Raw genomic sequence first — 14,647 nt, forward strand, 5'->3', positions numbered from 1 at the left:
CCCCCCCCCCCCCCCGACTCGTATCCTGTACTCTGACGCTCATCGTCCATCGCCTGATTAGGCCAAACAGCATGTACGCGACACATGTCGTGGTGCATGCGCGGGACTGAACGCATAACAAAACGAGGCCATTGCAAAACGGCGTGCACGAAGGGCATCGCCTGTAATGTGGCACATCAGGTCGCATATACATGAAATGCTTTAGCTCTTGCGGGTGCAGGGGATTGATTGTACTGCAGATAGAGCAACTATAAGCCTACGCTATGGTTCATTTTCTTTGTCTGTGTCCCTTTTCATCTGTCTCTTGGGACAGTCTTGGGAAAGTCAAAGGAGCACTTAATGGTGTCCAGTCTTGTGTCCAACCTTTGTTTATTTGTTTGTTTTTTATTATTCACCTGCAAAAGGGGACCAAACCCCCGTCTATAGGCAGACAAAATACGTATATTTAAGTTGAAATATGGCAGTCGTCGTTCTAAGGCATCATCTTCGTGTTCTATATGGCCGTGAGACTTGTGTTGTGTTTGTCTGTCTGTGTGTTCCAGCCTCGGGAGCTACATACCCCCCAGTTAGTTTCATACCAGCTACTTTCCACCGTATATATATTTAGTCTGTCTTATAGTCTATAGTATGTCCTAGATTGCATGGTGCGCTGTTTAAGCGCTGCACCACGGCTCACCGGCTTCATCCAAACCAGGCTCACCCATCGCTGAATAAGAAATAAACAATTGAATTGAATTGAATTTAGTAAAAAAAGTATTAAACGTTTGTTAATTGATTATTCAGTTAAATTGTCATTAAATCCTTACTAATTTAGCGTTAAATTTGGATTAAATGGAACGATGATTGTCACATCTCATTGTGTCATATGAGTCACGTAAATTCGATCGAGATATTTTTGTTTTGTTATAGATAGGCAATTTCTTCTTGTAATAAATTATTTTCCAAATAAATAAATTTCTTTTTAAGTCGGGCGGTTTAGGGTTTGTTATTACCGTGACGGTCGTAACACTATGCATGGCATGTGCCAAGCTCTCGGAGCCTGAACCTCACAAGCGCATATTCTCTTCTACAAGTCACAAACTGGAGTGGGAGCCACACGGAAGGAGGACGGCGAATGAAACGGTGGCTTTGGCAGTTAACCCGGAATAAAAAAGAAAGAAGACAAACGAAAAACAAAGAGCACCGGCTATGTTGATTTATTTCCGCGCGTGCGTCCTTCCGAGAGCGCTGGCGGACGTTTGCAGTTCTACGTATTACAAGTGTGCCAACGCTCGTATACACTTATACACTGCACGTGACGCTCACCACTATCGCGTTTCGTCGCGCACAAGAGTACGTACTGGCGCAGTACCCGTGCCATTTATAGAGGGCATTAAAGTGCAAAAATATTCCCTCACCGAATGAAACATGCCGTTACCTTAACATCAACACAGAAGAAGCGGGAGTCATTCGCTACGTCGTTCGTGATTTATGATCGATAAAAAAAAAAACGCTTTCCCTCTCCCTCTCCTTCTCAAGAAGGCCGACAATGCTGAGAGCGTTCTCATGAGCAGACCAATCCGAGGCCTCTCCGCATACCAGTATCATTCGATAGGTATCAAGGTAACATTCTGTGTATAGATGTAGGACCCCGTTCTTTAGTTCTGTGTTAGCGCCGCGAAGCAAGTGTGGCCATAAGCGGCGTACAGACGTGGACAGGTAGAGAGAGGACGACAAGAAGGAGTGGGAGACAGTGGGGTTAGTATGCGTCCTGGATCGACTTCAGGGGGAACTGTGCCGACGTTCGACTGGAAAGTCCTTCTGCGTGCTATGTCGTGAAGTTGAAAGCGGGATCAGTTGTCGGGGATCAGTAGCTTTGTTGTGTTTCTTTTCACATTTTTTTTTATACGACACGTGAACTGGTACCAGTATGAAAAAATACGAAAGTAACTAAAATTATTACTAATTATAGTAACTGAAGTAACTAAAGTAAATAAAATTATTAAGCATGCTACATTCCCCTCGTTAAAATTATACCGACATAGCTTAGCCGTCGCCTGTGCCACCCTCCCGATTTCAAACCTCGCATATAAAAACAAAGAAATCTTAAACTTGACGAAACAGTATCCCAGGCCTCTACTACAGATACATGTGAAACCTCCAATACAAGCTCTTGTCTCTCCTAACAATTCCACGAAACACCTCTTGAGGTAACTTGAGGCATTACAAACCGAGATTGTGCGAAATTAGGTAGATTGCGTTTGTCTCTGACACGCTATATGGTCGGGGTTTCCCTGCATGTCCCTTCCACGTATAGGTGTCATGCCTGACTGAAGAAGTCCTCTAAAAATTCGTTTTTTGTCCTACTGCTCGTACTCGTGGTAGGAGTGATTGACGGATGCCTTTCGCTGTCCCATTTCCTCGTTTTCGCTGAAACCCTGCCGCCACATTTTTGAGAACCTTCCAAACGAGGACAAGACAGAGGTGACGACACATGACGGGTGTGAGGACGTTTCCGAAACGACTCGTCGTGAAGAGACGTGGGTGATTCGCGTGTCTCTCGGACTTTTCCTGAAACGCCCAATGTTCAGCGCGTTCGTCAAGTACTCGGCGTCATTCCGCCTCACTACATAGCTGCGATTGCTTGATAAGCAGTGCGACATCTTATATACTTCTCACGTGTACAGCATACCGAATAAAGTTAGACATTTCAGCGCAACATGGATAACATGCATGGTGAACGATGAGATCATGCTGCGAAAAGTAGAAGAGTTTGCCGTCACTGGACCACTGTGCACTAAGGTTGATGAGAAGTAAATTGAAGGCCGTCAGGGGACTAACATGGGCAGTTGCAATCTAGGGCACTAGAATATGTAATTTACTCTACAATTTATTTCATTTATTTTCCTCTTTGCGGCGTGAGATTCACAACGATGTAAGGGCGACAGATCTTAGCAAGTACACGTTGTCCAGAGGTAACAAAGTTGACGGCGTTTTTCTGCAGCTCCTCCCGTGCGTGTTGCGTCTTCGGAACTCAGCGGGATTCAATTTCTCATGAAGCGAAACGAGAGATTGATTGGTTGATCGGTAAAAAAAAAAAAAAAAAAAGAGAGAAAGAAAAAGGAAAGGAGATGCTAGTCCCAAACTGGAACTGGCTACTCCAGGATATTTACGGCTCATTATATGTAAAACAAATGAAGGGAAAGGAGGGTGGGGAAAAGGAGAAGAAAGGGAAACTATACAAACTATCGGTACACTTTGTGAGGCACATATGCCCAGACGAGAGTGGGAAAAACTCTGTCAAGCGCGAAAGTGCGAAAAACTCTGCACGAAAAATAAACACGCAAAGAGCGTCACGGGGTGTCGAAACAAGAGATCATAATTTCTATCGCGCCATTTCTATGTCAGCCTCGGCAATCACGATGCTTTGTTTTTTCGAACAAACTGCCACCTCTTGACAGTTTCGGAAGCAGACGACATGACTGTCGTCTGCTTTGCCCTTGTCGTCTGCAGAAAGTTCTGCGTTCTGAGATGACAAAGAGATGAAGGAACGGTACCTCGACATCGTGCACATGAGACGTACATCTCACTGTCGTATGTCCTCCTGACAGGAAATGGACGTAACTAAGCAAAACTGAATAAAAAACGCTTCGCAAGATACGAACACAAAACGAAGCAACGTGGGGACAGCGTATAACAACGTCTCTTGAGTCGTTGGTCCCACGTAACAACATCACGAAAACCATTCATCAAGAACGTCAAAATATTAAGCACCTATCAGAGAAACCTCTCAAGGAAACATCAATTTTCTCCCGAGTCCGAAAGGACCTGTCCACCATTTCTGCGGCATGTTGTCGTAACACCTGCAACAGTAGCATGCGGTACATCTCACCGCGTCACCCGCAGTGGTAAGCGAGTAGCGTACGAATAGCAACAGACGCGTCATTCGGGTCTTATCTCTACCTCATCCATCAAATCAGTTCGTGTTCTTTGGCCAACGGACGACCTGTTTGTCTTGTCATGGGGGCTTTCGTCGCATGCTTTGGTCGAGCAGGTAATGTTCGACCGTGCAAATACGCTGAATATTTGTGACTGAAGTCTTCTTTATTGACGATGCAGGTCGCAAGTAAGTCTTCACCCCGCCACATGTTCGGAGAAGACGAAGACCATAGGTTGCCAAGTAAAGCTTCAAAGGGTATGAGTTCAGCTCCTCGGTTATATACTTCGGGCATGGGCCTCTCGAAGGAAGTACTATAATAGACGTGGTTGCTGAGTTTGGCTTCACTCTGTCTACATTTCGTTTCGATTGTCTGCAAGATAACAAAAATAATCTTGGTTGCGGTTCACAGAATCCGGTAGTTGCTAAGTTGGCTTAAATGTGAAATTAGCTTGATTTCCCTGTATCACCTTCTATCCGTGATCTCTGTATGTCTTCGCCAATATATTGATGATAAATTAATAGTAACAACTTCTACGTTGCGTCATAACTAGCAGTCTTTTGGCCTGATAATATACGATGTCTACAAAATACTGGAACTTCAGTCAGTTCGATTGGCTGAGGGACTATGCCTTCGTCAAGTGGCCGACATGGCTGCTTTTTGGCCTCGTCCCTGTGTGTTCCTTCATGTAAAGCAAATGAATAAAGAATTGAATTGAAAAAAAAAAGTTTACAGTTTATAAAACAGAAACCGTGTTGTCCGCAGCAGTGAGATTACGTGCTGACGACTATGCCGTTAGGGTAAATAACGAGGAACGATCTGTTTATAACAGAGGGAATTTTAAACAATAATAAAATGAGGGGAATACGACAAAGTGACGACGGATAGCACCTTTTAGGAAGAAGGACATATATAATGTCCGGCCTGAAACACTTTTAGCCAGTGACAACTAATTTGTGTTTCTAGCATTTTAATTTTTTTCGTTGTGAGATCACCGTGCGAAGGTTTGAAATTTAAACGCAACTATAGCCTCCGGATGTGAGGAATGCTACCTTCTACATTCCTTTTTTGGTACATCACGAATCGCACCATATTGTAGCGATAAGTCAACGTACGATGAGATATAAATAAACGAACTACAACGAATGCTCCCGAAAAACCGACGCTAACCACCAGGCAAATCGACTAAAAATTCTGCGCGTGAAAGCACTCTATAAAGTCCATAAACGAAACGTCACCGCGATCTATCACACACCACAGCCGCTATACCGCCACCCCTTCCTGGCGCACGTGCATTCTAAACCCGCTCGCATCAAAAGCGACTTCCAAAAAAGCTGCACCGTGCCACTCGAAGCCATCTTCTGATTTCGAATTCCTCTTTTATCCATTATTTAGAACGCCACGTCTGTTTACCGGCGATTGTTGTTGGTCGCACGGACGTTGTTTGTTCCCAAAGGGGGGGGGGGAGGAAGAAATACCCCTCCCGTGCGTGTGACTCATGCAACGCGTTTTGTTTCTTCGTGATGCCAACGCGCGCTGTCGCTTTATTATTTTGGTTCTTTTTCAAAAACCACGTCATTTTAAAGCGATGCCCCTCAACTCGTCTGCCAAGCTTCGCCCCCTCCCCTTCTTTCCCTCGCCCTAGAAATGGGGGGAACCCTGTGCAGCACGATGCAACAAACAATGCACCGTCCCACGTTCACGTAACAAACAAACGCAGCAGACGCTCTGCCAAATTGGGCGCAAAATGAAACTACACTAAGCCTAACGTGGCGGACGGACATTCTCTCTTCAACTTCCTCCCCCTATACCAACCCTTCGTTGCCAACTGAGTTAGCAGTAGGCATCCAAACCCGACACACAAAGGGGTAGAAATCAACAACAACAGTAAACAGACGCCGTCTGCTTTATACGCAGTTTTCCCTCCCGCACTACGAAGAGGGGGAGAACTGCTGGTTGTCCGTTATTCAAACCGCTTCTTCGTCAGCTGACTTATTGGAGTGGATGCCTACACCACGCCCTCGCGCTCTGGGGACGCGACAAAGTCCGGCATTCTCCGGCGAGTTTCGATCCGTTTGTGGAGACTTTGTGTATATTCCGTCGTGTGTGCTTCATAATACAGAAGCCGGAGTGTGGATACGTATATACGTAAACGAGCCCCTAACGCAAACAACCATTAGGACGCGGCCGCTGCGTTAAAAGTCTCCCTGGGGGATTGCTGAGGCAATCGTCGCTATGGTTCAGTAGCTGCGTGCCCGCTGTAATGTTGCTGATGCCCCGTTCTCGCACCATAGGCGTTCACAAGTGAGAAACCCAGTATAATATGGCGACTTTTAGTGCGCGCGCGGTCGAATACGTTAAGTGTGTGGCTTTATGCGGGGGATGAATGGATAGAGAGTGGCTTTATGCGCTCTTAGGGAAAATAAATGTGAGTGTTCCGTGGAGCTCTATATTAAAGAATCAGTTGGGTTGAAGCATGTGTGATGTTCGCTCAGTTCAAGCGGTGATGCGTAGTACATGGACAACTGGCCTGACCAGTGTTGCCAACAGAAGGCAGTAGTAGAACGTAGCTAAGGTTGCCAGCGAGCGTGACACAATGTCTTTTTATTTCGATTATACTACTACTCAGCAAGGACACCTAAGGACGTGTCCACGGTACGCTCACTTAGTGTCCAACCGAAGAGTAGGAAAGCTTGTAAGACTGTATATAATGGATGAGTATACCTTTCTATTCATGCTGCAGCGAAAGTTCTGAACCAAACCAGAATTGATTGATTGATTGAAAAAAGAAAAATATGTGAGTCCCGACAAACATGAGACACGGTTTTTCTCCAGTGCACGTAAATAGAAGAGGAAGTAGAAAAACCGAAACAAATGCGAACCAGAATTAGAGAACATCCGTCGCATGGTTTCTCGTAATAATGCTCCGAGTCGGCATAAGAATTATTTCAAAAAGCATCCTGAGCCAACTACATGTCACTAAATTATACAAAACGCCACTGATTCTCTGTACAGCAGCTTCCGCCTTTTCCTCTGGGAAGTACCGAGGCGGGTATGAAGCGATATTTGTTACCGTACTTCTGTACTCTTTTCTTGACATCATACTACACGCATACAGTATACTCGTTGAACGACATTCGGTACAAAGCAAACAAACCCAAACAGGAAACACGAAAAGGGTATCGACGGGCTGTGTTGCCGAACGGCGAAGCGAACATCGCAAGCCCATCCCACGTGTACGTACAGCTCTCGAAGGACGGGGACGAACCAAGCAGTTAAATGGTGGAAGCAATTGGAGTTCGGTAGCCAAAGATATGTTGACTCCAGAGGGGTCCAGAAGGACAAGAGTGCAGGTCGTATAGACCATAATTCTCCTGTCCATCGCAATTCCTTCTTGCTCACGACCTTTTGTTGAAATACACTGAAAAACAAAAAATAATTTTTGAGCCGTCATTGGTGATGGTAGTGAAAGGATTCGCCGTTGTCGGCCTCACAGAGGTGGGAGACGGTCACGACTGACGCCCTGGGGAATGTGCGTCCTGGGCCGAGTTCTAAACGAACTGTGCCGATATATGTCTGAAAGCGTTCGAGGAAAACTCAGTAAAAAACCCGAGACAGCACAGCCAGCAACGGGATTCGAACCTGGGTACCTCCCAATCTCGACGTGACATAGCCAGCACGCTAACCACTGAGCCACGCGAATTGGTGTGTCGCTTTTCGTCCATCGCTCAGGCTCGCCTGTCATGAAAATGGCTACCATTTCTTCCTCTTCTTCTCTTTCATGTTCCTCATTCTCTCATCAATGGTGAAGAAATCACATTCGCTACACGCCACCGCCTGCATCCAATGACACCTTTACTCCTGTAGCTACCCAGCTATAATGTCACGCAACTATCATCCGTCCATTGTACTACAATTACGTCCGCTTCCTGAACAAACCCCGCCCAGCGGTCAAACCCCAACCCCTTTTTGCAATCCCCAACCGCAAGGCGCGTTTAAAAAAAGCAAAAAAGGCACTGTTTGACTTATATCCAACCATAGACACTTACCTAACGAGCGCGTTAAAACCGGTTAATACGCGACGTGCACGCTCCCTACCGCCGCCTAGCGAGCGCCTCAAAAAAATATAACTACAGCGCCCTCTCGGTCGTCTGCTACACTTGCGTTTCGGAAAAGGGTTGTTTTTAGCCCTAAATTTTACAGCTATAATGCGATTTCGTTAAGGGATAAGGATGGTGGTTCCGCTAACGTGTATCAGCTATTACGGCTCTTTCTTGACGCGCCCTAAATAGAACCGCTGTCACTCTCAGATGGCTCCCCCTACACTGGACGGTTGCACCTGAGTATACCTGATGATGTTGCTAAAGATGGCACCTAACATTTTCTTTACTTTTACTTTGTTTTTTACTGGTATCGATAGGAGAGAGCGGCGGTCTGCGGCATACGACGAAGGGGTCCTTCGCATTAGTAGGCACGTTGCTACTTTTTTTTTTTTTTTAGTTTCGTTTTCTTTACGGCCTTCCTGCCCGCTAGGAGATTATGGCGTGTGCTGGAGTAACTGCGCTTAGCCTATAGGGGTCGTGAAAAGCAGGTGCGTCTGAGGTGATGTCCTTAATGAACCTGCCGCCGCACGCAAAATAGGTTGAGAAGCTTTGAGATAAAGAAGAAAAGAAAAAGAAACATCTTGGTCCTCTCCGCCGTCCTCAACATCACCCTTTCGTCCTGCCTGACGCGCCTGGGTAAGCCCTATCACAGTAAGCATAATAAGCACCTCATAAAGGTTGCTCTCGACAAGAGGCGAATTCCTTCTGCCGTCTGGCATTCGCAGAAACCACAACAATGCCTCGCTTCCCCCGACAGACGCGCGCACGCGGAGCTCTCAACTTCCTTATAAACCCCTCCAGGGAAACCTCAACTTGTTCAACGCACATTTCTCACGGGACACTTTCAATTGAAGTATATCCCGCCATTTCAGAGTAACTTGATACCTTCACATTGGTTATAATAGAGTCAAGAAACATCGTCCGCCTGATTTCCGCTTCAACAACTTTCGAGCATGTTCTTACGAGAATACAAAATAACTAACAGATGATAGACTCTCCTTCCCCCCCCCCCTTTTCTCAAGTACCCATTGCCAAAGGGTGACCTTCACGCGTATGTACGTAATATAGTCCCACGTAGAGCACTGAAAAAGGTACATGGTATCGGTACAAGGTCCAGCAACTTCTGGGAACTGATCTCGAGCGAAGTACTTAATTAAGGAGAAAGTTTCGAAGCGATGTTATTCTGGCAGCTGTCGCGTTGTCCTATTGTCAACGCTTCAGAACCCCTGCGGTACAGATCGGCACGCGTGTGTGTACAATAAAAGAGGTAGATGCGAAATTGTAATGCAGGGCTCTGGGTGGGGCAGAGGGGAGATATTCTGCGAACCGCGTGGTGTACCCACTTTCTTGGAATCAACAGAAATGGCATTGACAATGGTGGTGGAGTGCACTATATGTCTCGTAATATATCTTACAATGGCTTCAGATGCAGGGCTGCAGTTTATCAATATATGGGGAGTGGCGTACTGCATACACACGCAGCAGACGACACCGTCAGCGTCTTTTCCTGTCGTCTGCTACGGAATGTCCTGTGGCTGTGTCGCAGGATGTTCCCCACGGTTAGCAGTACACGTGAAGACACGACGTTGAGCGCTCGCGATCACGTGACAGCAGAAAGCTATGACGTTTTTCGCATCTTTCGCTGCAGTATTCTGGGGGAATGACTCTCGTATCAATACACGGTTAACCTCAGTGGCAAACACAAATCGGTGGAACCACAAATCGCTTACTTTCAACGAGTGATTTTATTACGAAAAGACACACTCCTTTTTTAAGCTCCCAGCTACCCTCTGCCGACAAAGCCGTTGTCAAAATATCTGAACTACCCTAACCCTGCTCTAAAAAATAATTCTTGTATCTTATCCGAATAAAAGATTGATGGTGTACTGACAGGTCTGACCCCCAATGTCTAGATAATTCTGGCCTCTTAGAGTAACAACGCCCCTTTTCTCCGACATGTCTTTTTTCTTTTTATCTTAGTATTCTCTAGTTTAGGAGTGTATGTTTCCGAAAAGGAAAAAAAAAAAAAAAACCGGTGAAAGTAAGGTGTTGGGTGGGTGGTGTTGGTGGTTGAAAGGTTGAAAAGTTGAATGGGTGTTTATTCACAAAAACACCCATTTTACACGCGCAAAGACGAAAAAAAAAAAACGTAGGATTTCACTTACCCGCGATGGAAACCTGAATAAACCGTGAATAACTCACATCTCCTTTGCTCCAAAATCCTTTCTTCCCTTATCGCCTGCCAGCGTTGTTCTGCACCGTTCGCAAAATATGTTTATTGAAACTTCAAAAGCGAAGCTCAATTTCGGACGAAGTGACCGTACACACCAGACTTCCCTCCATTGTCTCCTCTTCCTCCGCATCCTCTTCCGCATCACCGCTTCTTCCCTACCTCCGTCCACATTTACAAATATGCACAAACATGTGTCACCGGATATTAGCTCCGGACCTCTCCTCCCCCGTTCCCCCTCCCGCATCCCCAAAACAACGGCACACAAACAGCAACAACCTTAATATACAGCGAGACTCCGTCGACGTAAACGCCACGCTAAAACAGCAAACATCCTTTTCTCCTCTCCTCTTCCCCCGAAGCTCTCCCCTTTTCTTTCGTCCTCCTCGCCAGGAAGAGCCTTCGCGTCCAGTGCGTTCTCCTCCCGAAGCGCTTCATTTTGTTTTAGCTCCGTCGTCCTTTTAGTTATTTCGGCGAAGGGGTAGCCCAGGCATTTCAGTGGGAGAGAGGAAGGTCTAAGGTTCGATCAATACTGCTTGGACTACGTCGCTCGTCCGCTAGAGGGAGAGGTTTTAATTGTGGTCCACCGTCCCCGTCTTCCCCTTTTCTCCCTCCACGAAACGACGGAAGCGCGTTCTTTCTCTTTCTGCCTGCGCGCGGGCGTTATTTTGTTGGACCGCGCTTTTATTATCAGGGTACACACATTATTGGAAACCCCTTTTCCGTTCGCATCGGATAAGGGGGAGATGAGGGCAGTGTGAGAGAGAGAGGGCGAAGTAAATGCGTTTTTTTTCTTCTTCTTTCGGTTTTTGTTTGTAATTCGGCTCTGGCCCTTCTCCATGGACAGAAGGGCGACCAAATGAAGGTATAGCCAGTGTGCGTTCATTGGGAGGAGAGTACGTAGAGAATGGAGCGGAGGTGTTACGGTTCGCGAAGTCGTTGCTAGCGTCACGTTGGCGTTATTGGTAATAAGAAGACGAAGTGATTAACCGTGCGGGCTCGGGACCTGCTTCGCATGCAGCCAAAGCCACAGACACAGGTACAGTCACCGTCAGACATAAACGTAACGCGCGAGCGCGTGACCTCCCGCGCACGCCAGCGCCGCGGAGCGTTAGGTTGTGGGTTTGAGACTGCGCCCGAGACATGGGTCAGAAGTCAGGGCTGAGAAATACGTATACACCGTCTCGCGACAGCGCCCGATGGTGTGCCCGCTTTTGCGGTTTTATCGCGCCTACAATCATTAGAGAGCTTCAGTACTTCGTACGCAATGAAATAACGAGTGCACACTCCGTATAGGGTTTATTCACTGACATCACGTCACCGCCATACTGTAGGTTCCTCGAAGTTATGTTCCCGCATTCGTTCGCTGCCATATGTTTTTTGGATGACTATTAACGTCGAAAACATGGAAATTATTCGGATATGCTGCAAATCACGCAGCACACTAACTTTGAAACACCAGATATACGGTGAGTGCGATACGGGTGACGGCTTGGACGGGACCTACAATATGGCGGCCGATGGCAGCGCATCTGCCTGCTAGCGACAGTGGCGGTCTCCTTCGGGTGACGTCATGTGAATAAAATCTATACGTACAGCGTGCCATTGCGTACAGCGCATGCGCAGTTTGAAAACGCTACTTCCTTACATACGCGAGCCGATTTCGTACGCCGGTACTAAAACCCTCTACTCTCTGCTTCACACTCGCGCTCGCTACCAGCTGTGCCGCATGCGCTCTGCGACCGCGTCTCGAACGCAGCTCGGCCAACGCTCCGTGGCGCTGGTGTCTACGCAGACCTCCCATGTTACAGTTAAGTCTGACGGAAGCTGTACACGTGTGGCTCAATCGTTGCTCAGTCGTTGTCTGTGCATCAACAATATTTCATAATATACGATGTTCTAGACTCCCAGAAAATTACTGAGACATGCGAAAAAAAAAAGTTTAATCATAAATTACACGCGAGGAATATCAATGACGCAAGTTACACAACAGTGCAATGCTTCCTTTGTTGTAACGTCTATCTGAACTTTATCGCGCTTATATCGCAGAATCAGGATAGCAAGTATTCCCTCATATTTCATTACAAAGTGTTTTTGTTGCGCATAGTTTCAAAAACGCAGGTATCGCGGAAAACCTGAATCACGGAAAAGTCATACAACATTAGATACAGACTATATACTAGCCCCAATCTCCACCTTTCCAGTCGCTAACATTATACGCAAACCAATACGCTCCATCAACACACGGCCGCTCTGTTCCGCAGTTTCAATCCACGCGGCCATATTATCGCAGCAGGGGCTACTATAGAGAGGAGCGCCAAGCAAAAGCGCGCATCGGCAACAACGCCAGAGAGACGGTGTCTAAAATAAAAATCCCGAGATGAGAGAAAGAAGGGGGAAAAGGGTAATGAAGTACTCGTAGAAAGCCTGCTGGAAGGAGACCGCTTCGCAACCCTTCACCCCCGAGTCTAACGAAGGAACGTTCCACAGGGCTCTATACGTGTATAGGCCTCTTCTGTTGTTCTTATATACCCTGGCCTCCCTTGAGCATTATGACCGCTAGGCGTCCCTATACTGCCGTGTGTTTTTCTGCGTTTTCTTCTCTCTCTCTCTCTCTCTCTCTGTGTGTGTGCAACTCGGCTTCTTTGATCACTAAAAGCATCGTGCCTTGAAGCCGAGGATTGTTGTGCGTTGTTGATTGTTATTACTTGAAAGTGACGATCAGAATATGATGAGACAAATATGGGGAGTTTTTTTTTTTTTTTAATTCCGTGTTAGCCCCGCGAAGCAACTGTGGCTATGAGCGGCGTACAGACGCGGACAGATGGAGAGAGGACAGCCGGAAGGAGTAGGGGACAGGGGGGTTAGTATGCGTCCTGGGCCAACTTCAGGAGAAACTGTGCCGACATTCGTCTCGAAAGTCTCCGGAAAACCCAGGGAAAACCTCAGACAGCACAGCCGGTGACAGGATTTGAACTCGTGTCACCTCCTAGTTTCGGCGTGGAAAGCGATCATCCTAGCCACTATGCCACGGGAGTTGGTTTTCGGGACTAAATGCAGGAAAGTAAACGAATGAAGCCACAGTGCGGAGACTGCCTTTCACGCCCCTGTCTTCTGTCTCCATGCACATAATTCGCGTGCATAAATGAAAATACGTTAATTAAAACAGGCAAGGGGATACGTCGAGTGGTATTGTGATATGCGTAAGGAACAATTTGCCAAAAAAGAAGCACAAACAGTTTCTTACTCTGCCGATATAAAATTGCTAAGTTATGTAGCCTTATGCATTGAAATTGACGAAGAGAACATATTTACGCAGACGATTGCATTCAGGGATCCATTTGCGTGGTAGTGACTATTTACGATTCTGGGGAGTAAATTTCATTGCCATGGGGACTAAACTGGGGAGTAATTGCATTCTGAAGGAGTAAAAACTGCAATTACTCTCTTCTGTACTCTGTTTTTTTTTTCTTCTCCTTGTTCTTCTTAGAGTGTATAGTTGTTCCAGTGCAGGAATTTGGTCTAGGTTAGCAGAGCTCCGCATTGTCGTATGTTTACCCTCCTGAATGGTTGACGATTCGGGGCTCTTCGTCGAGGGAACTCCTATAGGTTACGAGCTTGAGAAGATTCGAATTCCGCCAAATACGAGCAGTGGAGAACGTTAAGCACCGCACGTTCAGGACAGCCATTCGGTATCTCGTATTCATCTGAACTGCGAGAAGGGTCTTTTAAATTGTCGCACCCGAAAAATCTGCTCTTCCACACGATATCATCCGATTTTACTGTATATTACAGTCGCCTAAATAACAAAAGCAACTTAATTTTTATTTTGTGCCCCTGATAAAACAACAACAACAAAAAGCCCAAACACACAAGCGTCAGGACGCCGTCTAAAGCAGACAAATAATACAGCCTCAGGTAATGCCATCTACAGGAAGAGAACGCCAAAAGAGACACTGTGTCTACCTTTCCTTTACGTCCACCTCGAGTGGCAGTGTCAACAGTGGCCAGTGGATAGGTGTTTGCTGACCGCTGTGTGGACCACGCTGGAGATAGGAGTTGTAGGCCTCGAGGGCGGCCCCGATAAGATAACGACTAACACGAACAAACCACCACGGCCACAACACTGTGTATAGGACGATGGGGACGTTACGCAAGTTTCCCAAGTTTACATCTCACAGCAAGATCCTCCTTGAAAAAGCAATAATATACACAATTGAATGGCCCGCTCTCCAGTAAGAACGCAAACCAATTTCCATCTGTTTCAAGAGCCTTTGAAAGTCGGTAGATACTGACTTACTTTGCATACATATGTAAAAAACATGTGCACTGCTGCGTTTGAAAACAGGTGCAGTGCTTCCCAGTTTAAAAACAGTTCTCACTATCTCCAACTTTTC

General features: G+C 46.5%; 1 protein-coding gene and 1 long non-coding RNA gene across 2 annotated transcripts in view; one reads left to right on the forward strand and one right to left on the reverse strand.

Moving 5' to 3' along the window:
* The window catches only part of LOC135396799 (B-cell lymphoma/leukemia 11A-like), a 279,520-nt gene that overhangs the window by 252,570 nt on the left and 12,303 nt on the right, over positions 1-14,647 (reverse strand). The window lies entirely within an intron of this gene.
* The window catches only part of LOC135396800 (uncharacterized), a 156,067-nt gene that overhangs the window by 84,244 nt on the left and 57,176 nt on the right, over positions 1-14,647 (forward strand). The window contains exon 2 of the long non-coding RNA XR_010423530.1: positions 4,099-4,174. This is a non-coding gene — a long non-coding RNA (uncharacterized LOC135396800). The remainder of the gene's footprint in view (positions 1-4,098; positions 4,175-14,647) is intronic.

Source organism: Ornithodoros turicata, chromosome 6, assembly GCF_037126465.1.
Source record: "Ornithodoros turicata isolate Travis chromosome 6, ASM3712646v1, whole genome shotgun sequence".
Lineage (NCBI taxonomy): Eukaryota > Metazoa > Arthropoda > Arachnida > Ixodida > Argasidae > Ornithodoros > Ornithodoros turicata.